Below are 25,889 nucleotides of genomic sequence, written 5' to 3'. Positions count from 1 at the left end.
AATTGAGTGTTGACTCTATATCAATAAGTCATTCCTTATAAATATATAGCCCGTTACGCATGATAAATCACCTTACAATTATCTATGATCATTAGGTCAGCTTTTTGTAAATGGGAAAAATAATGGCTTGTTTGACTTGGGTAAATATCCCACCGCACGTTTACTTGAGAATTTAATGCTATTCTCTTTAAAAGGTTTGGATCCATAGGTCATTTGCATCTTTAACATGTTACATGCTTCTATATCCATTTTTTTAAAACATGTGTTGAAAAATCTCTTTCTTATAAAATTCTGAGCTATTTGGGTTGAACTTATGGAATTTTCGAAACTTGGATAACCAAACTTTTGTGTTCGTTTGTGGTGTTTGAATAAATTTTCTTTACTTACATTTTTTTATTGCTTTAAATTCTTTCCACATATAAACTCTAAAATTTTCATTTTGTTGTGATCTAATTGCCTTTTGTCTCTTTTTTAGTTTACGAGATGAAGGGAAAGGGACTCAAGTTTTGATTTAAGAAAAAAGTATACATCTAAAATGGAAATACACAATGCATAAATGTAGAGAGAGGTAATTCCAAAAAGTTTCTATAATTTTTAGAGATTGTAAACTCTTTTTAGTTTTTATATATTTGGTTGTGCTATCGTCGGGAAAAGGGGGAGGCGGGGGATTTTTCACTGAGTGTTCACTCCCAATCCATAAGTTATTCCTTACAAAAATATAGCCGGTGACGCATGATAAATCACTTTACAATCATCTATGATCGTTAGGTAAGCTTTTTTTAAATGAGCAAAATAATGGCTTGTTTGACTCGGGTAAATATCCCACAACACGTTCACTTGAGAATTTAATGTTATTCTCTTTAAACGGTTTGGATCCAGAGGTCATTTGCATCTTTATCATGCTTAGAGCATGCATATCCTTTTTTTAAAACATGTGTAGAAAAATCTTTTTCTGATAAAATTTTGAGCTATTAGGGTTGAACTAGTGGAATTTCCCAAACTTGGATCAAAAAACTTTTGTGTTCATTTTTGGTGTGTGAATACATTTTCTTTACTTACATTTCTTTATTGATTTAAATTCTTTCCATACATAAACTCTAAAATTTTCATTTTGTTGTGATCTATTTGCCTTTTATCTCTTTTTTTGTTTACAAGATGAAGGGAAAGACAAAACTCAAGTTTTGATTTAATAAAAAAGTATATATCTAAAATAGAAATGGACATTGCACAATAGTAGAGAGAGATAATTCCAAAAAGTTTCTGTAATGTTTAGGGATTGTAAACTCTTTTTAGTTTTTATATATCAAGTTCTGCAATCGTCATGAAAAGAGGGAGGCAGGGGATTTTGAGCTGAGTGTTAACTTCCATTCCATAAGTTATTCCTTACAAAAATATAGCCTGTAACGTATGATAAATCACTTTACAATCATCTATGATCGTTAGGTCAGCTTTTTGTAAGTGGTCAAAATAATGTCTTGTTTGGTTGTGGTAAATATCCCTCTGCACGTTCACTTGAGAATTTGAAGTTATTCTCTTTAAAAGGTTTGGATCCTTAGGTCATTTCATTCTTTAACATGTTTCAATAATGCATATCCATTTTTTAAAACATGTGCAGAAAAAATCTATTTCTTATAAAATTCCGAGCTATAAGGGTTGAACTAGTGGAATTTCCCAAACATGGATACAAAACATTTGTGTTCATTTGTGGAGAGTGAATAAATTTTCTTTACTTACATTTGTTTATTGCTTTAAATTCTTTCCATAGATTACCTCTAAAACTTTCATTTTCTTGTGATCTATTTGCCTTTTATCTCTTTTTTTTTAAAACAAGATGAAGGGAAAGTGAAATCTCAAGTTTTGATTTAAGAAAAAAGTATACATCTAAAATGGAATTGCACCAAGCACAAATGTAGAGAGTGATAATTCCAAAAAGTGTCTGTAATGTTTAGGAATTTTATACTCCTTTTAGTTTTTATATATCAGGTTCAGCAATCGTCGAGAAAAGGGGGAGGCAGGGGATTTTTAACTGAGTGTTGACTGCCAATCCATCTGTCATTCCTTAAAAAAATATAGCCCGTTATGCATGATAAATCACTTTAAAATCATCTATGATGGTTAGGTCAGCTTTTTGTTAATGGGCAAAATAATGGCTTTTTTTACTTGGCTAAATATCCCACCGTACCTTCACTTGAGAATTTAATGTTATTCTCTTTAAAAGGTTTGGATCCATAGGTCATTTGCATCTTTAACATGTTTCAAACATGCATATCCATTTTTAAAAACATGTGTAGAAAAATCTTTTTCTTATAAAATTTCGAGCTATTAGGGTTGACCTAGTGGAATTTCCCAAACTTGGATAACCAAACTTTTGTGTTCTTTAACGAGATGAAGGGAAAGTGAAAACTCAAGTTTCGATTTAAGAAAAAAGTACACATCTAAAATGGAAATTCACATTGCACAAATGTAGGGAGAGATAATTTCAAAAAGTGTCTGTTTTTTTTAGGGATTGTACACTCTTTTTAGTTTTTGTATATCAGGTTCAGCAATAGATGGGAAAAAGGGGAGGCGGGGGATTTTTAACTGAGTGTTGACTCCCAATCCAAAAGTCATTCCTTACCAAAATGTAGCCCATTATGCAAGATAAATCACTTTACAATCATCAATGATCGTTAGGTCAGCTTTTTCAAAATTGGGAAAATAAAGGCTTTTTCACTCGGGTAAATATCCCACCGCACCTTCACTTGAGAATTTAATGTTATTCTCTTTAAAAGGATTGGATCCATAGATCATTTGCATTCTTAACATGTTTCAAGCATGCATATCTATTTTTAAAAACATGTGTATAAAAATCACTTTCTAATGAATTTGCGAGCTATTAGGGTTGAACTAGTGGAATTTCCCAAACTTGGATCACAAAACTTTTGTGTTCATTTGTCGTGTGTGAATAAATGTTCTTTACTTACATTTCTTTATTGCTTTAAATTCTTTCCATACATAAACTCTAAAATTTTCATTTTGTTGTGATCTATTTGCCTTTTATCTCTTTTTTTGTTAACGAGATAAAGTGAAAGTGAAAAATCAAGTTTTGATTTAAGAAAAAGTATACATCTAAAATGGAAATGCACAATGTACATATGTAGAGAGAGATAATTCCAAAAAGTGTCTATAATTTTAAGGGATTGTACAATCTTTTTAGTTTTGGTATATTAGGTTCAACATTCTTTGGGAAAAGGGGGAGACAAGGGATTTTTAACTGAGTGTTGAAACCATATCCAAAACTCATTCCTTACAAAAATATAGCCAGTTACACATGATAAATCACTTTACAATCATCTTTGATAGTTAGGTAAGGATTTTGTAAATGGGCAAAATAATGTCTTGTTTGACTCAGGTAAAAATCCCACCGCACGTGAGAATTTAATGTTATTCATTTTAAAAGGTTTGGATCCATAGGCCATTTGCATCATTAACTTGTTTCAAGCATGCATATTCATTTTTTAAAAAATGTCTAGAAAAATCTCTTTCTTATAAAATTCCGAGCAATCAGGGTCGAACTAGTGGAATTTCCAAAACTTGGATAGCAAAACTTTTGAATTGTGGTGCGTGAATAAATTTTTTTATTTACTTTTGTTTATTGCTTTAAAATCTTTCCGTACACAAACTCTAAAATTTTCATTTTATTGTGGTCTATATGCCTTTAATCACTTTTTTTTGTTTATGAGATGAAGGGACAGAGAAAACTCAAGTTTTGATAAAAGAGAAAAGTATACATCTAAAATGGCATTGCAGACTGCACAAATGTAGAGAGAGATAATTCCAAAAGTGTCTGTAGTTTTTAGGGATTGTAAACTCTTTTTATTTTTTATATATTTGATTAGGAAATAGTCGAGATAAAGGGGGGGGGGGGGGGGGGGGGGGGGGGGATTTTTAGCTAAGTGTTGACTCCAAAATCCATAAGTCATTCCTAAAAAAAATATAGCCTGTTATGCTTGATAAATCACTCTACAATAATCTATGATCGATAGGTCAACTTTTTTAAAATGGGCAAAATAATGTCTTGTTTGACTCGGGTAAATATCCCACCGCACGTTCACTTGAGAATTTAATGTTATTCTCTTTAAAAGGTTTGGATGCATAGGTCATTTGCATCTTTAACATGTTTCAAGCATGCATATCCATTTTATAAAACTTGTGTAGAAAAATCTCTTTCCTACAAAATTCCGAGCAATTAGGGTTGTACTAGTGGAAATTTCCAAATTGGATAACAAAAGTTTTGTGTTCATTTGTGGTGTGTGAATGAACTTTATTTACTTAAATTTGTTTATTGCTTTAAATTCTTTCCATACATAAACTCTAAAATTTTCATTCTATTGTTATCTATCTGCCTTTTATCTCTTTTTTTGTTTACGAGTTGAAGGGAAAGTGAAAACACAAGTTTTGATTTAAGAAAAAAGTATACATCTAATATGGAATTGCACCAAGCACAAATGTAGAGAGAGATAATTCCAAAAAGTGTCTGTAATGTTTAGGAATTTTATACTCCTTTTAGTTTTTTTATATCAAGTTCTGCAATCGTTGGGAAAAGGGGGAGGTACGGGATTTTTAACTTAGTGTTGACTGCCAATCCATGTGTCATTCCTTAAAAAAATACAGCCTATTACGCATGATAAATCACTTTACAATCCTCTATGATCGTTAGGTCAGCTTTTTCTTAATAGGCAAAATATTGGCTTTTTTCACTCGGCTAAATATCCCACCGTACCTTCACTTGAGAATTTAATGTTATTCTCTTTAAAAGGTTTGGATCCATAGGTCATTTGCATCTTTAACATGTTTCAAGCATGCATATCCATTTTTAAAAATATGTGTAGAAAAATATCTTTCTTATAAAATTTTGAGCTATTAGGGTTGAACTAGTGGAATTTCCCAAACTTGGATTACCAAACTTATGTTTTCATTTGTGGTGTGTGAATAAATATTCTTTACTTAAATTTGTTTATTTCTTTAAATTCTTTCCATACATAAACTCTAAAATTTATATTTTGTTGTGATCTATTTGCCTTTTATCTCTTTTTTTGTTAACGAGATGAAGGGAAAGTGAAAACTCAAGTTTCGATTTAAGAAAAAAGTACACATCTGAAATGGAAATGCACATTGCACAAATGTAGAGAGAGATAATTTCAAAAAGTGTCTATCTTTTGTAGGGATTGTACACTCTTTTTAGTTTTTGTATATCAAGTTCAACAATAGATGGGAAAAAGGGGAGGCGGGGGATTTTTAACTGAGTGTTGACTCCCAATCCATAAGTCATTTCTTACAAAATTGTAGCCCGTTACGCAAGATAAATCACTTTACAATCATCAATGATCGTTAGGTCAGCATTTTCAAAATAGGGAAAATAAAGGATTTTTCACTCTGGTAAATATCCCACCGCACCTTCACTTGAGAATTTAATGTTATTCTCTTTAAAAGGTTTGGATCCATAGGTCATTTACATCTTTAACATGTTTCAAGCATGCATATCTATTTTTAAAAACATGTGTATAAAAATCACTTCCTAATGAATTTGCGAGCTATTAGGGTTGAACTAGTGGAATTTCCCAAACTTGGATCACAAAACTTTTGTGTTCATTTTGTCGTGTGTGAATAAATTTTCTTTACTTACATTTATTTATTGCTTTAAATTCTTTCTATACATAAACTCTAAAATTTTCATTTCGTTGTGATCTATTTGCCTTTTATCTCTTTTTTTGTTAATGAGATATAGTGAAAGTGAAAAATCAAGTTTTGATTTAAGAAAAAAGTATACATCTAAAATGGAAATTGACAATGCACATATGTAGAGAGAGATAATTCCAAAAAGTGTCTATAATTTTAAGGGATTGTACAATCTTTTTAGTTTTGGTATATCAGGTTCAACAATCTTTGGGAAAAGGGGGAGACGGAGGATTTTTAACTGAGTGTTGAAACCATATCCAAAACTCATTCCTTACAAAAATATAGCCAGTTACACATGATAAATCACTTTACAATCATCTATGATAGTTAGGTAAGGATTTTGTAAATGGGCAAAATAATGTCTTGTTTGACTCAGGTAAATATCCCACCGCACGTTCTCTTGAGAATTTAATGTTATTCTCTTTAAAAGGTTTGGATCCATAGGTCATTTGCATCATTAACATGTATCAAGCATGCATATTCATTTTTTAAAACATGTTTAGAAAAATCACTTTCTTATAAAATTCCGAGCAATCAGGGTTGAACTAGTGGAATTTCCAAAACTTGGATAACAAAACTTTTGAATTATGGTGCGTGAATAAATTTTTTTTATTTACATTTGTTTATTGCTTTAAATTCTTTCCGTACACAAACTCTAAAATTTTCATTTTATTGTGGTCTATATGCCTTTAATCACTTTTTTATGTTTACAAGATGAAGGGAAAGTGAAAACTCAAGTTTTGATAAAAGAGAAAAGTATACATCTAAAATGGAATTGCACAATGCACAAATGTAGAGAGAGATAATTCCAAAATTGTCTGTAGTTTTTAGGGATTGTAAACTCTTTTTAGTTTTTATATATCTGATAAGGAAATAGTCGGGATAAAGGGGAGGGGGGAGGGGGGGGGGGGGGGGGGGGGGGGGAGGGGGGATTTTTAGCAAAGTGTTGACTCCAAAATCCATAAGTCATTCCTAAAAAAAATATAGCCTGTTATGCTTGATAAATCACTCTACAATAATCTATGATCGATAGGTCAACTTTTTTAAAATGGGCAAAATAATGTCATGTTTGACTCGGTTAAATATCTCACCGCACGTTCGCTTGAGAATTTAATGTCATTCTCTTTAAAAGGTTTGGATGCATAGGTCACTTGCATCTTTAACATGTTTCAAGCATGCATATCCATTTTCTAAAACTTGTGTAGAAAAATCTCTTTCTTATAAAATTCCGAGCTTTTAGGGTTGTACTAGTGGAAATTTCCAAACTTGGATAACAAAAATTTTGTGTTCATTTGTGGTGTGTGAATGAACATTCTTTACTTAAATATGTTTATTGCTTTAAATTCCTTCCATACATAAACTCTAAAATTTTCATTCTGTTGTGATCTATTTGCCTTTTATCTCTTTTTTACTTTACGAGTTGAAGGGAAAGTGAAAACACAAGTTTTGATTAAATAAAAAAGTATACATCTAATATGGAATTGCACCAAGCTCAAATGTAGAGAGAGATAATTCCAAAAAGTTTCTGTAATATTTAGGAATTTTATACTCCTCTTAGTTTTTATATATCAGGTTCAGTAATCGTCGGGAAAAGGGGGAGGCAGGGGATTTTTAACTGAGTGTTGACTGCCAATCCATATGTCATTCCTTAAAAAAATAAAGCCCATTATGCATGATAAATCACTTTACAATCATCTATGATGGTTAGGTCAGCTTTTTGTTAATGGGCAAAATAATGGTTTTTTTCACTCGGCTAAATATCCCACCGTACCTTCACTTGAGAATTTAATGTTATTCTCATTATAAGGTTTGGATCCATAGGTCATTTGCATCTTTAACATGTTTCAAGCATGCATATCTATTTTAAAAAGCATGTGTAGAAAAATCACTTTCTAATGAATTTGCGAGCTATTAGGGTTGAACTAGTGGAATTTCCCAAACTTGGATCACAAAACTTTTGTGTTCATTTGTCGTGTGTGAATAAATTTTCTTTACTTACATTTATTTATTGCTTTAAATTCTTTCTAGACATAAACTCTAAAATTTTCATTTTGTTGTGATATATTTGCCTTTTCTATCTTTTTTATTTAAGGAGATAAAGGGAAAGTGAAAACTCAAGTTTTGATTTAAGAAAAAAGTATACATCTAAAATGGAAATGGACAATGCACATATGTTGAGAGAGATAATTCCAAAAAGTGTCTGTGAGTTTTAGGGATTGTACAATCTTTTTAGTTTTGGTATATCAGGTTCAACAATCTTTGGGAAAAGGGGAAGACGGGGGATTTTTAACTGAGTGTTGAAACCAAAATCCAGAAGTCATTCCTTAAAAAAATATAGCCAGTTACACATGATAAATCACTTTACAATCATATATGACAGTTAGGTCAGCTTTTTGTAAATGGGCAAAATAATGTCTTGTTTGACTCGGTTAAATATCCCACCGCACGTTCACTTGAGAATTTAATGTTATTCTCTTTAAAAGGTTTGGATCCATAGGTGATTTGCATCTTTAACATGTTTCAAGCATGCATATCCATTTTTTAAAACATGTTTAGAAAAATCTCTTTCTTATAAAATTCCAAGCAATCAGGGTTGAACTAGTGGAATTTCCAAATCTTGGATAACAAAATTTTTCAATTTTGGTGTGCGAATAAATTTTTTTTATTTACATTTGTTTATTTCTTTAAATTATTTCCACACAAAAACTCTAAAATTTTCATTTTATTGTGATCTATATGCCTTTAATCACTTTTTTTTTTACGAGATGAAGGGAAAGTGAAAACTCATGTTTTGATTTAAGAAATAAGTATACATTTAAAATGGAATTGCACAATGCACAAATGTAGAGAGAGATAATTTCAAAAGTTTCTGTAGTTTTTTGGGATTGTAAACTCTTTTTAGTTTTTATATATCAGATTAGGAAATAGCCGAGATAAAGGGGAGGGGGGGGGGGGGGGGGGGGGGGGATTTTTAACTAACTGTTGACTCCAAAATCCATAAGTCATTCTTAACAAAAATATAGCTTATTACGCTTGATAAATCACTCTACAATCATCTATGATCTATAGGTCAGCTTTTTTAAAAAGGGCAAAATAATGTCTTGTTTGACTCGGGTAAATATCCCACCGCACGTTCACTTGAGAATTTAATGTTGTTCTCCTTAAAAGGTTTGGATGCATAGGTCATTTGCATTTTAACATGTTTCAAACATGCCTATCCATTTTCTAAAACTTGTGCAGAAAAATCTCTTTCTTATAAAATTCCGAGCTATTAGGGTTGTACTAGTGGAAATTTTCAAACTTGGATAACAAAAATTTTGTGTTCATTTGTGGTGTGTTCATTCCTCAAGCACGGTATGTGTTTAACAGCTGTAATGGCTGAGTAGAAAAGAGGGAACCGACCGGTGCCATGATCCGTAACTTCGGGAGTTATGTAGATAAGTAGTTTTTTCTTTTCCCTTTTTTAAGGGTATGTATTTAGTTATGTTTTTTATTTGTTTTTTACAATGTTTTTATATTTTCCGCATGTTTGTAATATTGTGATTCGTATAGTATGTGTTATTACTGTTCATGTTCCGCATCTATATATATGATTTCCACAGTGTTTGTTTTTACTATTCCAAAGTTACTGTTCAAAAGTACTGTTCATTTTTACTATTCATGTTTACTGTTCACTCGTCAAAAAGAAATAGTATCGAAATAGTGCCAAATAGGACAGACGCTAGAGACTTGGAATTATTCGGCTACGCTCCGAGGTAGAAAACAAAACGGAGCTGTGCTCTACCCTGCTGAAGCAGTCATGGAGCCGCAACGGTTAATAGGAATGGCTTGGGGCCCTCTGGAGACCGTGAGGACCGCATCGACGGAATTGCCCACTTGGTGGTAAGCCGGCAGGAATAGGGTCAAACCCCGAAGAAGTTCTAAGTAGCAGCAGAAGTCATGTTGGGCCTATTAGATAGCTATGACATAGACACAAATGAGTATATAGCAGTGACATGTGGTAGGAAGCAGGAAAGTAATATGTTGGTAAAATGATAGGACCGAAGAAGTATGACTTTAGGAATAGTATTGTGTGAGTCATTGTTGTTTTCGGCTGCCCGTAGATGTCATCCACTACCTGTAGCTCGAGACTGGCAGGTAGCAATCCCTAGGATTCTTGTTCAGCTGCCCTCATCCCTAGGTTCTCTCCCATTGTGTGTACAAGTCTATTAGAGACTTCTTGTCGATATCATAGCAATAGTGCATGGTATCAGGATTCCGCTGTCAGAGTCTGCTAGAGACTCGTGCCATTTTGCAAATGGTATCAGAGCCGAGTAGTAGACTTGGTTTTGTATGTGTCAAAGAAGTCAAAGCTTAACTTTGATTCTTTCTGTTTAGGCATACATACTCCCAAACAGTTATGACCCAAACCGGTCACATCCCAAGTAATATTTGTAAGGAACAAATGTACAAAACCAAAAGTCCATTATGGAACAAAATATGTCTAATCCAACGATAAGACTTATAAATTATTCGTGACTACGAGAATATATCATGACCAAAAGGTATGATAATCAAATTGAATTCCGGGGTCTGGATTCGACAGTTAAAAGATCGACTTGCAAGAGTTCAAGCCAAACTCAAAGAGCTCGAAGAAAATCCTTTAGTTGTAGAATACAACAACGAAGGAAGAAGGATAATCCGAGATGGACGATTCTTAGGACTCGGTCCAGTAGGATTAAAAAAAGTTGTCAAAAACCTGAAACACCAAATCAGGATTGAACAACTTGAACTTCAAGAATATGCTATCTAAGCACTTCTTAGAAGATTTGGTAATCATCCTGCAAAGAGAAATCTACAGAATGACCCAAGAAGAAACCGTAACTCAACCTGTAGACACCGCTTCAACAGGAGAAGCCTCTACAAGTATATATGAAAAACCAGAAAAAACAAAATACTGGTATGTTGTCTTCAACAGGAATATATGACAGCTGGGAAGAAGCCCAAGCTCAAGTCATAGGATTTCCCGGAAATTCTCACAGAAAATTTCGGACAAAGGAAGATGCTGAACAAGCTTGGACAGCATCCCGAAATAGATGATCTATCATCAAAAAATTTTAGATCATTTACAAAGAAAGAGAGATGGCCAAGCCTTCACTCTCTTACTAAGAAACATGCTTCAACCTGAAGATGATACAATCTCTTCCTTTAAAATGTACTATTTTCATTGGGAAAGATATACGAATCGCATCCATAGATTTCGATGCAAGATCGAAAAAATTAAACAAAAGCTAAACCTCTTAGCTTTGTAAAAATGAATGAGTTTTTCTATTTAATGGATATGGAAACTCCATTACCATTAGGCCTTCCTGACATCACCGGATGGCTTAAAAACCTAGTGTACTTTGCAACACCTTGCATAGCACCTAGAAGAAATAAGGATCCAACACCACCTGCTTTTAGGATCGCTTCAAAAGCATCATCCTCCACTGATGATGAAGTTTACGCTGAATATAATAACTTCGGTCGCCAACCGATTTATTAATGTCAAGAGGAAAAGTCTTCCTCTAGTAAACAACAAGAGCAACACGACAGTGAACCAGAAGCCTGGGAATCTGATGAAGTTACAGAAGAAAATACGAAGAAAACAGACTACTCTGCTAAAGACACAAAGGCAGATGATCTTGGTAAAAGATTTCGAATGCTTCGTGGTAGCGACCATTTGAAGCAGAAACTTCAAGGGTACAAGACACCCACATGGAAGATAGCTTTCAAGATAACTTCCGAAACCGTACTGCAGTTCACCCGCAAGAACGAGAAAGTTTCTCCCACTCAAAAATATGCTAGGAGGACAAAGGTATTCGACAAAATACACAAATGTCGATCCTTCAAATGCTACTAAGGGACACCAAACCATAGATAGCATAAACCCTTTTGGATTTTACCTCAACTTGGATTGCCCCAAGGATGGAGAAAAAATCCTTAAAGACTGGGAAAGAAGTATGAGCAATGCTGCAAATATGCATGAATCTTGGAACCAAGAATCAGCATTTAATTTCTTTACCCATGCCTTACAGGGTAATGTAGCTCATTGGTGGGACAACCTTCTTGAAGACCAAAAACGAGTTAATACCTCAATATCGATAGCCAATATCTTGAAAGGATTAGTGGCTAAGATATCAAAGGAATTTCTAGGAATACATCCAACCCTAGAAGCCTACAATGAGAGTACTAAACAAAGAAAACATTTAGAAACTCTTTAGAAATTAAACAAGTTACAAATCTATAACATTTGTTTTTATGAGAAGTATTACTGCGAGTTTGCAAGTTACTTCTATAAACTGTAAAAAGAAGACCAGAAACCTTATCTGTCTATCTTTTATACAAAATTGCCAGAACCATTTGCACATGTAGCTGAAAAAGACTACATTACAAAATATTGGCAAAACAATCCAGAACTTGGTACTTTAACCATGGATATTTTCCTAAACATTGATACTTTAGGAAGAAGACATCGATTTGTACAACACATGTTGGCAAATCTTTGTGAAGCCCAAAAACTACAAAATAAAAGTAGTAAGGCAAACAAACAAACATTATGTTTTTCAAACCAGAACAAAAATGTAGGAGTTTGTGGTTGTAAAACCACCTCCCATAAGCAACGAAAATATCCTAAGAATTTTCAACAAAAAAAATTTAGGATACAAAAAAGTTCTACAACAAGGTATACTCCTAAAAAGAGATACTTTCAGAAAAGAACAAATTCTGGCCCGACCACATCCAGTAAAGGGTCAAATGCATACTGCCCAAAGGGGAAAACCCCAAGCAAATGCAAATGCTGGATATGCCAGAAAGAAGGACATTTTGCAAAAGATTGTCCAAATGATAAACAACAATGGCGGTACAGTACATACATGTTACTAGCTTACGAAAATGGATTGGAAATCGTTCATTATGATGACATCCATTCAAAAGATGAAGTATATGAGCTTCATCTCGAAACTGAGTCATCCTCCTCGGAAAACTCAGAGAACATGTCGGACTCTTCAGGCACCTTTTATGAATGAGTATCCGCATAAACGCAGAGCATGTAGCATCTGGAAATTCTTATATCACGGTCATGCTTAAACTACCCGGATATATCAAATTCCATATACACGCTCTCGTAGATACAGGAAGTTCATATTGCCTTGCCAGACAAAATCTACTTCCCACAGATCTATGGAAAACACTTGAAGTACCCCTTCAAGTAACCGTTGGCTCCGGAGAAACTATCACTCTTCCTGCCGAAGACCGAAACATTCATCTCGACATTGGAGGTGAAAAGTTTATGATTCCAAAACTCATTAGTTTAGGATCAAACATAAACTCCGGACCAGATTTAGTCCTAGGAAATGAATGGCTCATGTTTCATGCCCCTGTAGAGCAAACACCAGCCTACTATAAACTTCGATGTCGCACTCGACGTGAAATCGATAAGACTGCTGTATTTGTCTACGCAGTAAAACCCACTGAAGCCTATGCCATTTCTGGCAATGGAGATGTCCTCCATCAGGTCTTCAAAAAACGCAGCAAGCGTGGTGATGAGATTCCTCCCTTAGAAACTCTGCTCCTCGCTGAGTCCTGTGAATCTGAAGTTCAACAACTTCTAGAATCCACTTGTTCTGAGAAACCCTTAGAATGGTGGCATAAACAAAAACCATATGCCAACCTCGAACTTCTTGATCCTGAAAAAGAAATTCGAGAAAAACCTATGGTTTACACTCCTTCTGATGTTGAAGAATTTTCAACACAGATAAATGACTTGCTAGCTCAAGGATTAATCCACGCAAGTCATTCTCCACATACATCTCCTGCTTTCCTGGTACTGAATCATGCAGAGATAAAAAGAGGAAAAGCTAGAATGGTCATTAACTATAAAAAGGTTAATGAAGCCACAAAAATGGATGGCTACTATCTTCCTAACAAAGAAAGATTAATAGCTGCCATAAGAGGAAAAAAATGGTTTTCTAAATTTGATTGCAAATCCGGGTTTTGGCAAATTCGTCTAACCGAAAGAGCTATTCCCCTTACTGCTTTCAGTTGTCCTTCAGGACATTATGAGTGGCTTGTAATGGCCCTTTGGCTTAAAACAAGCACCCAACATATTTCAAAGAAGAATGGATGATATCCTCAAACCATTCTTTAAATTTTTCTTAGTTTATGTTGATGACATCGTAGTCTTTTCAGAAACCAAGGATCAACATAAAGAGCAATTACTTAAGGTCTTAAATGCCTTAAAAACTGCTGGGATAGCACTCAGCAAAAAGAAATTAGAGTTGTTTAAAACCAAGATAGATTTCTTAGGTCTAAACATCTCAAAAGGAGAAATCATTCTTCAAAATCATATTCTAGAAAAACTAGCTGCTTTTCCGAATGAAATTGAAGATATAAAACAACTTCAACGTTTCTTAGGATGCCTAACATATGTTGAACAATTCATAAAGAATTTAGCAGAAATTAGGAAACCATTTCAAAAGAAACTAAAGAAAGACGTCAAATGGGAATGGACACCACTGATAGTCTTGAAGTAATCCGGATCAAACAAATGATGAAACACCTCCCGGTGTTAACTCTACCTGATCCAGATGCAAATCTGATTTTAGAAACTGACGCCTCTGATCACACTTGGGCAGCAGTCCTAAAATGCAAAATCAATGATTCTGAAAGAATATGCAAATATACATCAAGAACATTTTCATCTGCTGAAACAAACTATCATTCATATGAAAAAGAAATTTTAGCAGTAAAGAATGGGATAAAAAAGTTTTATATTTATCTCGCTCCCAAAGAATTTCTGGTAAGAACTGACTGTAAAAATTTTGTCGGTTTTATGACAAGAAATTTAGAAGATTCACTTTGTCGCGGAAGGTTACTCCGTTGGCAGCAATGGTTCCTTCAATTCTCTTTTACTGTTGAACACATTAAAGGAGATAAAAACTATTTACCTGACACTCTTACTCGAGAATTTTCTTGTGTTACAGACAGGTAAAATGGATCCCCTCAGCAGCACCTTGATGGACCTAGCAGCAGCAATTGCCACACTCATGGTATTGCTCTCAACCCTATAGTCACTATTTGACAGTCTTTTAGTTCTTTTAGAACGAGGAGACATACATGAGAATTGTGCCCGTTACGGGTCAAGTGGAGAAGTCTTACAACTCAAGGTTAAAGAATTAACCGAAGAGTTAAAAGCACTCACTTAACAGCATGAAATGCCAAGCTCCTTCGGGACTTCTACCGGATCTCCATCGCGAGAAAAGGAAGCCACAACGTCAGCTAATCAGCAGACGGATGACTTTAGTGTTTTGATAAACACAGGGCGACCCGGGATTTCTACCGGTCATGCCAGGCATGAGAAGGAAATCACAACCCAATCTTCTCTGAAGATAGGGGAATCAGGGATTTCTACCTGCCAGTTTAGAGCTGGAAAGGAAACCTTAACGATTTCATTGAAATCGGAATCAGGGACTTCTACCTGTCAGTCTAGAGCTGAAAAGGAAGTCTTAACGGATCCATCCCAGATGGAAACCGACTTGTCTAGTAATGAGAAATCATTCAAGACAAAATTGGTTACCCCGTCTGAGTTTACAAGGTTGAAAAGCCTAAATAAACCAGATAAAACTAGTTTTAATGAGTTTGAGTTTTTAAAGAAATTTAAACCTTTAAAACTTTTGGACATTATGTCTGAGGAACCCTCGCTACGCCCTCAAAAGGTGGACAACATTCATTCAAAGATCGAATCCGATCATACTGTGCAATTCCATAGATGGAATGAACAAATTGAGCAAGGGATGAACACTCCCTTCTTCACCACTGAGCCCAGCAACAGTTGGAATCAAGTGAAGCTGAGTCATGAAATAGACTCAAAATATGCATCCATGTTTTATGCATATTGATTCATAAAACAGATGGTACTTCACTCCACCGACTTATCAGTATTGGAGAAAATGCCAAAGAAAATTTTGGAGGCCTGCAAAAGTTTCATCTCCATAACAAAGAGTAAAGGAATTCGACTTCATTTCATTTCCCGTATTGCTGAAATTGTTACTGACACAAAGATGTTTCCAAGAATTTCTGTCGTGACTATTGAAGGCATCAAAGAAGGTGACACAAATATGGAATATGATCCCAGACATGTTCCAAAAGCCAAGCCTTGCCCAGAAGCAGTCTGGCCAACTAGGCGTATCAGCGGGCTCAAGAACCTGATACAGCTCATACAACAGCTGATTCAGAAGAAGAGAAGCTTCGTCTACAAGACCTCCGTCCCACTGATGATCGTCTCAAAAAGTTATAAAAAGACTCCGGCATCCGCCCAGACCAGTCTCGAAGCTACGCTGAAGAAACTCCTCGGAGGAAATATCCCCTTCAGCAAAACAACAAAGGAAAGCTTCTGCCAGATGGCCCAGAAGACTTTTTTGAAGGAGCACACCTGTAACCTGTGCCCAGAAGGCAGCTATCCGAATGAGCAGTCAGCAGCCACATCAGCAAACTAGTCAGCAGCCACGTCAGCAGACTAGGCCCACGACGAAAACAAAAGTCCGCAATGGCGGCTACAAAAGTCATCATTGATGGCTACACCAAGTCAACAAAGATGGCTAAAAAAGATTCCTGCACGTCATCATCATGATGTCACAAGCAGAAAAGACATTTCTACCCCTACTTTCGGTGCCGAAAGGTAATAATGCAAGGGCAAAAATGACATGGCAAAAAGACAAAAGTTACCCTTTGTCTTTAAACACACACGTCTCAATCGAGGGTAAAAGCGAAAGACATGAAAGATCTTCAGCTATAAATATGACGCTCCTCCAGAGGTTTGAGCACCGAAACTTGGAGCAACTCAAAAATTGACGAGCATTAGCATCCAAAGAAGAAGGTGATTTCCGGCGATCTTTCTCCGGCAAGTTCCTCAAGCACGGTATGTGCTTAAGAGCCGTAATGGCTGAGTAGAAAAGAGGGAACCGACCGGTGCCACGGTCGATAACTTCGGGAGTTATGTAGGTAAGTAGTTTTTTCTTTTCCCTTTTTTAAGGGTATGTATTTAGTTATGTTTTTTATTTGTTTTTTACAATGTTTTTATATTTTCTGCATGTTTGTAATATTGTGATTCGTACAGTATGTGTTATTACTGTTCATGTTCCGCATCTATATATATGATCTCCACAGTGTTTGTTTTTACTGTTCCAAAGTTACTGTTCAAAAGTACTGTTCATTTTTACTATTCATGGTTACTATTCATGTTTACTGTTCACTCGTCAAAAAGAAATAGTATCGAAATAGTGCCAAATAGGACAAATACTAGAGACTTGGAATTATTCGGCTACGCTCCGAGGTAGAAAATGAAACGGAGTTGTGCTCTACCCTGCTGAAGCAGCCATGGAGCCGCAACGGTTAATAGGAACGGCTTGGGGCCCTCTGGAGACCGTGAGGACCGCATCGACGGAATTGCCCACTTGGTGGTAAGCCGACAGGAATAGGGTCAAACCCCGAAGAAGTTCTAAGTAGCAGCAGAAGTTATGTTGGGCCTATTAGATAGCTATGACATAGACACAAACAATTATATAGCAGTGACATGTGGTAGGAAGCAGGAAAGTGATATGTAGGTAAAATGATAGGACTGACGAAGTATGACTTTAGGAATAGTATTATGTGAGTCATTGTTGTTTTTGGCTGCCCGTAGATGTCATCCACTGCCTGTAGCTCGAGACTGGCACGTAGCAATCTCTAGGATTCTTGTTCCACTGCCCTCATCCCTAGGTTCTCTCCCATTGTGTGCACAAGTCTATTAGACACTTCTTTTCGATATCATAGCAATAGTGCATGGTATCAGTATTCCACTATCAGAGTCTGCTAGAGACTCGTGTCGTTACTTAAATTTTTTTATTGCTTTAAATTCTTTCCATACATAAACTCTAAAATTTTCATTATGTTGTGATCTATTTGCCTTTTATCTCTTCTTTTGTTTACGAGTTGAAGGGAAAGTGAAAACACAAGTTTTGATTTAAGAAAAAAATATACATCTAATATGCAATTGCACCATGCACAAATGTAGAGAGAGATAATTCCAAAAAGTGTGTGTAATGTTTAGGGATTTTATACTCCTTTTAGTTTTTATATATCAAGTTCTGCAATGGTCAGGAAAAGGGGGAGGCAGGGGATCTTTAACTGAGTGTTGACTCCCAATCCATATGTCATTCCTTAAAAAAATACAGCCCGTTACGCATGATAAATCACTTTTTGTTAATGGGCAAAATAATGGCTTTTTTCACTCGGCTAAATATCCCACCGTACCTTCACTTGAGAATTTAATGTTATTTTCTTTATAAGGTTTGGATCCATAGGTCATTTGCATCTTTAACATGTTTCAAGCATGCATATCTATTTTTAAAAACATGTGTAAAAAAATCACTTTCTAATGAATTTGCGAGCTATTAGGGTTGAACTAGTGGAATTTCCCAAACATGGATCACAAAAATTTTGTGTTCATTTGTCGTGTGTGAATAAATTGTCTTTACTTACATTTATTTATTTCTTTAAATTCTTTCCATACATAAACTCTAAAATTTTCATTTTGTTGCGATCTATTTGCCTTTTATCTCTTTTTTTGTTACCGAGATAAAGGGAAAGTGAAAACTCAAGTTTTGATTTTTAAAAAAAGTATACATCTAAAATAGAAATGCACAATGCACAAATATAGAGAGAGATAATTCCAAAAAGTGTCTGTAATTTTTAGGGATTGTACAATCATTTTAGTTTTTGTATATCAGGTTACACAATCTTTGGGAAAACGGGGAGACGGGGGATTTTTAACTGAGTGTTGAAAGAAAAATCCAAAAGTCATTCCTTACAAAAATATAGCCATTTGCACATGATAAATCACTTTAGAATCATCTATGATAGTTAGGTCAGCTTTTCGTAAATGGGCAAAATAATATCTTGTTTGACTCGGGTAAATATCCCACTGCACGTTCACTTGAGAATTTAATGTTATTCTCTTTAAAAGGTTTGGATCCATAGGTCACTTGCATCTTTAACATGTTTCAAGCATGCATATCCATTTTTTAAACATGTTTAAAAAAATCTCTTTCTTTCAAAATTCCGAGCAACCAGGGTTGAACTAGTGGAATTTCCAAAACTTGGATAACAAAACTTTTCAATTGTGGTGTTTGAATAAATTTTTTTTATTTAAATTTTTTTATTGCTTTAAATTCTTTCCATGCACAAACTCTAAAATTTTCATTTTATTGTGATCTATATGCCTTTAATCACTTTTTTTGTTTACGAGATGAAGGGAAAGTGAAAACTTAGGTTTTGATTTAAGAAAAAAGTATACATCTAAAATGGAATTGCACAATGCACAAATGTAGAGAGAGATAATTCCGAAAGTGTCTGTACTTTTTTGAGATTGTAAACTCTTTTTAGTTTTTATATATCAGATTAGGAAATAGTCGGGAAAAAGGGGAGGGGCGGGGGGATTTTTAACTAAGTGTTGACTCCAAAATTCATAAGTCATTCCTAAAAAAAATATAGCCTATTACGCATGATAAATTACTCTACAATCATCTATGATCGATAGGACAACTTTTTTAAAATGGGAAAATAATGTCTTGTATGACTCGGGTAAATATCTCACCGCACGTTCACTTGAGAATTTAATATTATTCTCTTTAAAAGGTTTGGATGCATAGGTAATTTGCATCTTTAACATGTTTCAAACATGCATATCCACTTTCTAAAACTTGTGTAGAAAAATCGTTTTCCTATAAAATTCCGAGCTATTAGGGTTGTACTAGTGGAAATTTCCAAACTTGGATAACAAAACTTTTGTGTTCATTTGTGGTGTGAGAATGAATTTTCTTTACTTAAATTTGCTTATTGCCTTAAATTCTTTACATACATAAACTCTAAAATTTTCATTCTGTTGTGATCTATTTGCCTTTTATCTTTTTTTTTGTTTACGAGTTGAAGGGAAAGTGAAAACTGAAGTTTTGATTTAAGAAAAATGTATACATCTAATATGGAATTGCACCAAGCACAAATGTAGAGAGAGATAATTCCAAAAAGTGTCTGTAATGTTTGGGGATTTTATACTCTTTTTAGTTTTTATATATCAGGTTCCGCAATCGTCGGGAAAAGGGGGAGGCAGGGGATTTTTAACTGAGTGTTGACTACCAATCTATATGTCATTCCTTAAAAAAAATAGAGCCCGTTACGCATGATAAATAACTTTACAATCATCTATGATCGTTAGGTCAGCTTTGTGTTAATGGACAAAATAATGGCTTTTTTCACTCGACGAAATATCCCACCGTATCTTCACTTGAGAATTTGATGTTATTCTCTTTATAAGGTTTGGATCCATAGGTCATTTGCATTTTTAACATGTTTCAATCATGCATATCCATTTTTTAAAACATGTGTAGAAAAATCTCTTTCTTATAAAATTTTGAGCTATTAGGGTTGATCTAGTGGAATTTTCCAAACTTGAATAACAAACCTTTTGTGTTCATATGTGGTGTGTGAAAAAAAATTCTTTACTTAAATTTGTTTATTTCTTTAAATTCTTTCCATAAATAAACTCTAAAATTTTCATTTTGCTGAGATCTATTTACCTTTTATCTCTTTTTTTGTTTACAAGATGAAGGGAAAATGAAAACTCAAGTTTTGATTTAAGAAAAAAGTATGCATCTAAAATGGAAATGCACCATGTAAAATTGTAGAGAGAGAGAATTAAAAAAAGGGACTGTCATTTTTAGGGATTGTAAACTCTTCAAAAAATTTATATTTCAGGTTCTGCAATCATCGGGAAAAGCGAGAGGCGAGGGATTTTTGACTGATTTTAGACTCCCAATCCATAAGTCATTCCTTAAAAAAAAAAATAGCTCGTTACACATGATAAATCACTTTACAATCATCTAGGATCGTTAGGCCGGCTTTATGTAAATGAGTAAAATAATAGCGAGTTTCATTCGAGTAAATATCCCACCGCATGTTCACATGAGAATTTAATGTTATTCTCTTTCAAAAGTTTGGATCCATAGGTCATTTGCATCTTTAACTTGTTTAAAGCATGCATATCCATTTTTTAAAATATGTGTAGAAATATCTCCTTCTTATTAAATTCCGATCTATTCGGATTGAACTTGTGGAATTTCCCAAACTTGGATAACAAAACTTTTGAGTTCATTTGTGGTGTGTGAAAAAAATTTCTTTGCATATATTTGTTAATTGCTTTAAATTATATCCATACATAAACCCTAAAATTTTCATTTTGTTGAGATCTATTTGCTTTTCATCTCTTTTTTTGTTTATGAGATGAAGGAAAAGTGAAAACTCAAGTTTTGATTTAAGAAAAAGAAGTACACATCTAAAATAGAAATGCACAATGCACAAATGTAGAGAGTGATAATTTTTTAAAAAATATCTGTAATTTTTAGGGATTTTACACACTTTTTTGTTTTTATATATCAGGTTTTGAAATAGTCGGGAAAAGGGGGAGGTGGGGGATTTTTATTTGAGTGTTGACTCCCAATCCATAAGTTTTTCCTTACAAAAATATAGCCGGTGATGCTTGATAAATCACTTTACAATCATCTATGATCGTTAGGTAAGCTTTTTTAAATGAGCAAAATAATGACTTGTTTGAGTCGAGTAAATATCCCATCGTACATTCACTTGAGAATTTAATGTTATTCTCTTTAAATAGTTTGGATCCATAGGTCATTTGCATCTTTAACATGTTTCCAGCATGCATATCTATTTTTTAAAAGATGGTTAGAAAAATCTTTTTCTTATAAAATTCCGAGCTATTGGGGTTGAACTAGTGGAATTTCCCAAACTTAGTAAAAAACTTTGGTGTTCATTTTTGGTGTGTGAATAAATTTTCTTTACTTTCATTTGTTTATTGATTTAAATTCTTTACATAAATTCTAAAATTTTCATTTTGTTGTGATCTATTTGTGTTTTATCTCTTTTTTTGTTGATGAGATGAAGGGAAGTTAAAAATCAAGTTTTGATTTAAGAAAAAAGTATACATCTCAAATGGAAATGAACAATGCACAAATTTAGAGAGAGATATTTCCAACAAGTGTCTATAATTATTACGGATTGTAAACTTTTTTTAGTTTTTTACATCAAGTTCTGCAATAGTCGGGAAAAGGGGGAGGCGGGGGATTTTTAACTGCGTGTTGATTTCCAAATGATTTAAAAAATATAGCCTATAATGTATGATAAATCACTTTACAATCATCTATGATCGTTAGGATAGCTTTCAGTAAATGGGCAAAATAATGTCTTGTTTGACAGGGTTAAATTTCCCTCCGCACGTTCACTTGAGAATTTAAAGTTATTCTCTTTAAAAGGTTTGGATGCATAGGTCATTTGAATCTTTAACATGTTTCAAGCATGCATATCTATTTTTTAAAACATGTGTAGAAAAATCACTTTCTTATAAAATTCCGAGCTATTAGGGTTGTACTAGTGGAGTTTTCCAAACTTGGATAACATAACTTTTGTGTTCATTTGTGGTGTGTGAATAAATTTTCTTTACTTACATTTGTTTATTGATTTAAATTCTATTCATACTTAAACTCTAAAATTTTCATTTTTTGTGACTAATTTGCCTTTTATCTCTTTTTTTGTTAACGAGATGAATGGAAAGTGAAAACTGAAGTTTTGATTTAACAAAAAAGTATACATCTAATATGGAAATGCACAATGCACAAATGTAGAGAGGGATAATTCCAAAAAGTATAAGTAATTTTTAGGGATTGTTAACTCTATTTAGTTTTTATATATCAGGTTCTACAATCGAAGGGAAAAAGGGGAGGTAGGCGACTTTTAACTGGGTGTTGACTTCCAATCCATAAGTCATTCCTTACAAAAATATACCCCCTTACGCATGATAAATCACTTTACAATTATCTATGATCTTTATGTCAGCTTTTTTAAATGGGGAAAATAATGGCTTTATGTACCACCGCACCTTCACTTGAGAATTTAATGTTATTCTCTGTAAAAGGGTTGGATCCATGGGTCATTTGCATCTTTAACATGTTTCAAGCATGCATATCCATTTTTTAAAACATGTGTAGAAAAATTTCTTTCTTATAAAATTCCGAGCTATTAGGGTAGAACTAGTGGAACTTCCCAAACTTGGATAACAAAACTTTTGTGTTATTTTGTGGCGTGTGAATAAATTTTCTTTACTTACATTTTTTTATTGCTTTAAGTTCTTTCCATACGTAAACTCTAAAATTTTCATTTTTTGTGACTAATTTGCCTTTTATCTCTTTTTTTGTTAACGAGATGAAGGGCAAGTGAAAACTGGAGTTTTGATTTAAGAAAAAAGTATACATCTATAATGTAAATGCACATTGCACAAATGTAGAGAGAGATAATTCCAAAAAGTGTCTGTCATTTTTAGGGATTATACTCTCTTTTTTGTTTTTGCATATCAGGTTCAGCAATCGAAGGGAAAAAGGGGAGGCAGGGGATTTTTATCTGAGTGTTAACTCCCAATCCATAAGTCATTCCTTAAAAAAATATAGCCCGTTACACATGATAAATCACTTTACAATCATCTATGATCGTTAGGTCAACTTTTTTAAATTGGGAAAATAATGGCTTGTTTGACTCGGGTCAATATCCCACCGCACCTTCACTTAAGAATTTAATGTTATTCTCTTTAAATGGTTTGGATCCATAGGTCATTTGCGTGTTTAACATGTTTCAATCATGCATATCCATTTTTAAAAAAATGTTTAAAAAAATCCTTTTCTTATAAAATTGCGAGCTATTAGGGTTGAACTAGTGGAATTTCCCAAACTTGGATAACAAAACTTTCGTGTTCCTTTGTGGTATGTGAATAAATTTTATTTACTTACATTTGTTTATTGCTTTAAATGCTTTCCATACATAAACTCTAAAATTTTCATTTTTTTGTGATTAATTTGCCTTTTATCACTTTTTTTGTTAACGAGATGAAGAGAAAGGGAAAACTCAAGTTTTGATTTAAGAAAAAAGTATACATCTAATATGTAAATGCACATTGCACAAATGTAGAGAGAGAAAATTTCAAAAAGTGTCTGTCATTTTTAGGGATTATTCTCTCTATTTTGTTTTTGTATATCAGGTTCAGCAATCGAAAGGAAAAAGGGGAGGCAGGGGATTTTTAACTGAGGGTTGACTCGCAATCCATAAGTCATTCCTTACAAAAATATAGCCCGTTACACATGATAAATCACTTTACAATCATCTATTATCGTTAGGTCAGCTTTTTTAAATTGGGAAAATAATGGCTTGTTTGACTCGGGTCAATATCCCACCGCACCTTCACCTAAGAATTTAATGTTATTCTCTTTAAAAGGTTTGGATCCATAGGTAATTTGTGTCTTTAACATGTTTCAAGCATGCATATCCATTTTTAAAAAAATGTTTAGAAAAATCCCTTTCTTATAAAATTGCGAGCTATTAGGGTTGAACTAGTGGAATTACCCAAACTTGGATAACAAAACTTTTGTGTTCATTTGTGGTGTGTGAATAAATTTTCTTTACTTACATTTGTTTAACGCTTTAAATTCTTTCCATACATAGACTCTAAAATTTTCATTTTGTAATGATCTATTTGCCTTTTATCTCATTTTTTTGTTAACGAGATAAAGGGAAAGTGAAAACTCAAGTTTTGATTTAAGAAAAAGCAATACATCTAAAATGGAAATGCACAATGCACATATGCAGAGAGAGATAATTCCAAAAAGTGTCGGTAAATTTTAGGGATTGCACAATCTTTTTAGTTTTTGTATACTAGGTTCAGCAATAGTTGGGAAAAGGGGGAGGCGGGGGATTTTTAACTGAGTGTTGACTCCAAAATGCATAAGTCATTCCTTACAAAAATATAGCCCGTTACGCATGATAATTCACTATACAATCATCTATGATCGTTAGGTCAGCTTTTTGTAAATGGGCAAAATAAAGTCTTGTTTGACTCGGGTAAATATCCCACCGCACATTCACTTGAGAATTCAATGTTATTCTCTTTAAAAGGTTTGGATCCATAGGTCGTTTGCATCTTTAACATGTTTCAAGCATGCATATCCATTTTTTAAAACATGTGCAGAAAAATCTCTTTCTTATAAAATTTCGAGCTAGTAGGGTTGAACTAGAGAAATTTCCCAAACTTGGATAAAAAAACTTTTGTATTCATTTGTGGTGTTGGAATAAATTTTCTTTACTTACATTTGTTTTTTGATTTAAATTATTTTCATACTTAAACTCTGTAATTTTCATTTTGTTGTGATCAATTTTTTTTATCTCTTTTTTTGTTTATGAGATGAAGGGAAAGTGAAAACTCAAGTTCTGATTTAAGAAAAAAGTATACATAAAAAACGAAAACGCACAATACACAAATGTAGAGAGAGATAATTCCAAAAAGTGTTTGTATTTTTTAGGGATTGTAAACTCTATTTAGTTTCTATATATTAAGTTATACAATCGAAGAAAAAAGGGAGGCGACGGATTTTTAACTGAGTGTTGACTCCCAATCCATAAGTCATTCCTTAAAAAAATATAGCCCATTACGCATAATAAATCACTTTACAATCATCTATAATCGTTTGGTCAGCTTTTTTAAATGGGGAAAATAATGGCTTGTTGTACTCAGGTAATTATCCCACCGCCCCTTCATTTGAAAATTTATTGTTATTCTCTTTAAAAGGTTTGGATCCATGGGTCATTTGAATTTTTAACGTGTTTTTAATGCATGCATATTCATTTTTTAAAACATGTGTAGAAAAATCTCTTTCTTATCAAATCCGAGCTATTAGGGTTGAACTAGTAGAATTTCCACAACTTGGATAACAAAACTTTTGTGTTCATTTCTGGTTTGTGAAGAATTTTTTTTTACTTACATTTGTTTATTGCTTTAAAGTCATTCCATACATAAACTCTAAAATTTTCATTTTGTTGTGATTAATTTGCCTTTTATCTCTTTTTTTGTTAACGAGATGAAGGGAAAGTTAAAACTGGAGTTTTGATTTAAGAAAAATGTATACATCTAAAATGGAAATGCATATTGCACAAATGTAGAGAGAGATAATACCAAAAAGTGTATGCCATTTTTAGGGATTGTACTCACTTTTTTGTTTTTTTATATC

This window comes from Aristolochia californica, unplaced genomic scaffold, assembly GCF_029961685.1.
Source record: "Aristolochia californica isolate CCGP_79_NKW_82.1479 unplaced genomic scaffold, dmAriCali1.0.hap1 SCAF_5, whole genome shotgun sequence".
Classification (NCBI taxonomy): Eukaryota; Viridiplantae; Streptophyta; class Magnoliopsida; order Piperales; family Aristolochiaceae; genus Aristolochia; species Aristolochia californica.
The sequence above is the reverse complement of the archived record's forward strand: the minus strand, read 5'-3'. Positions refer to the sequence as shown.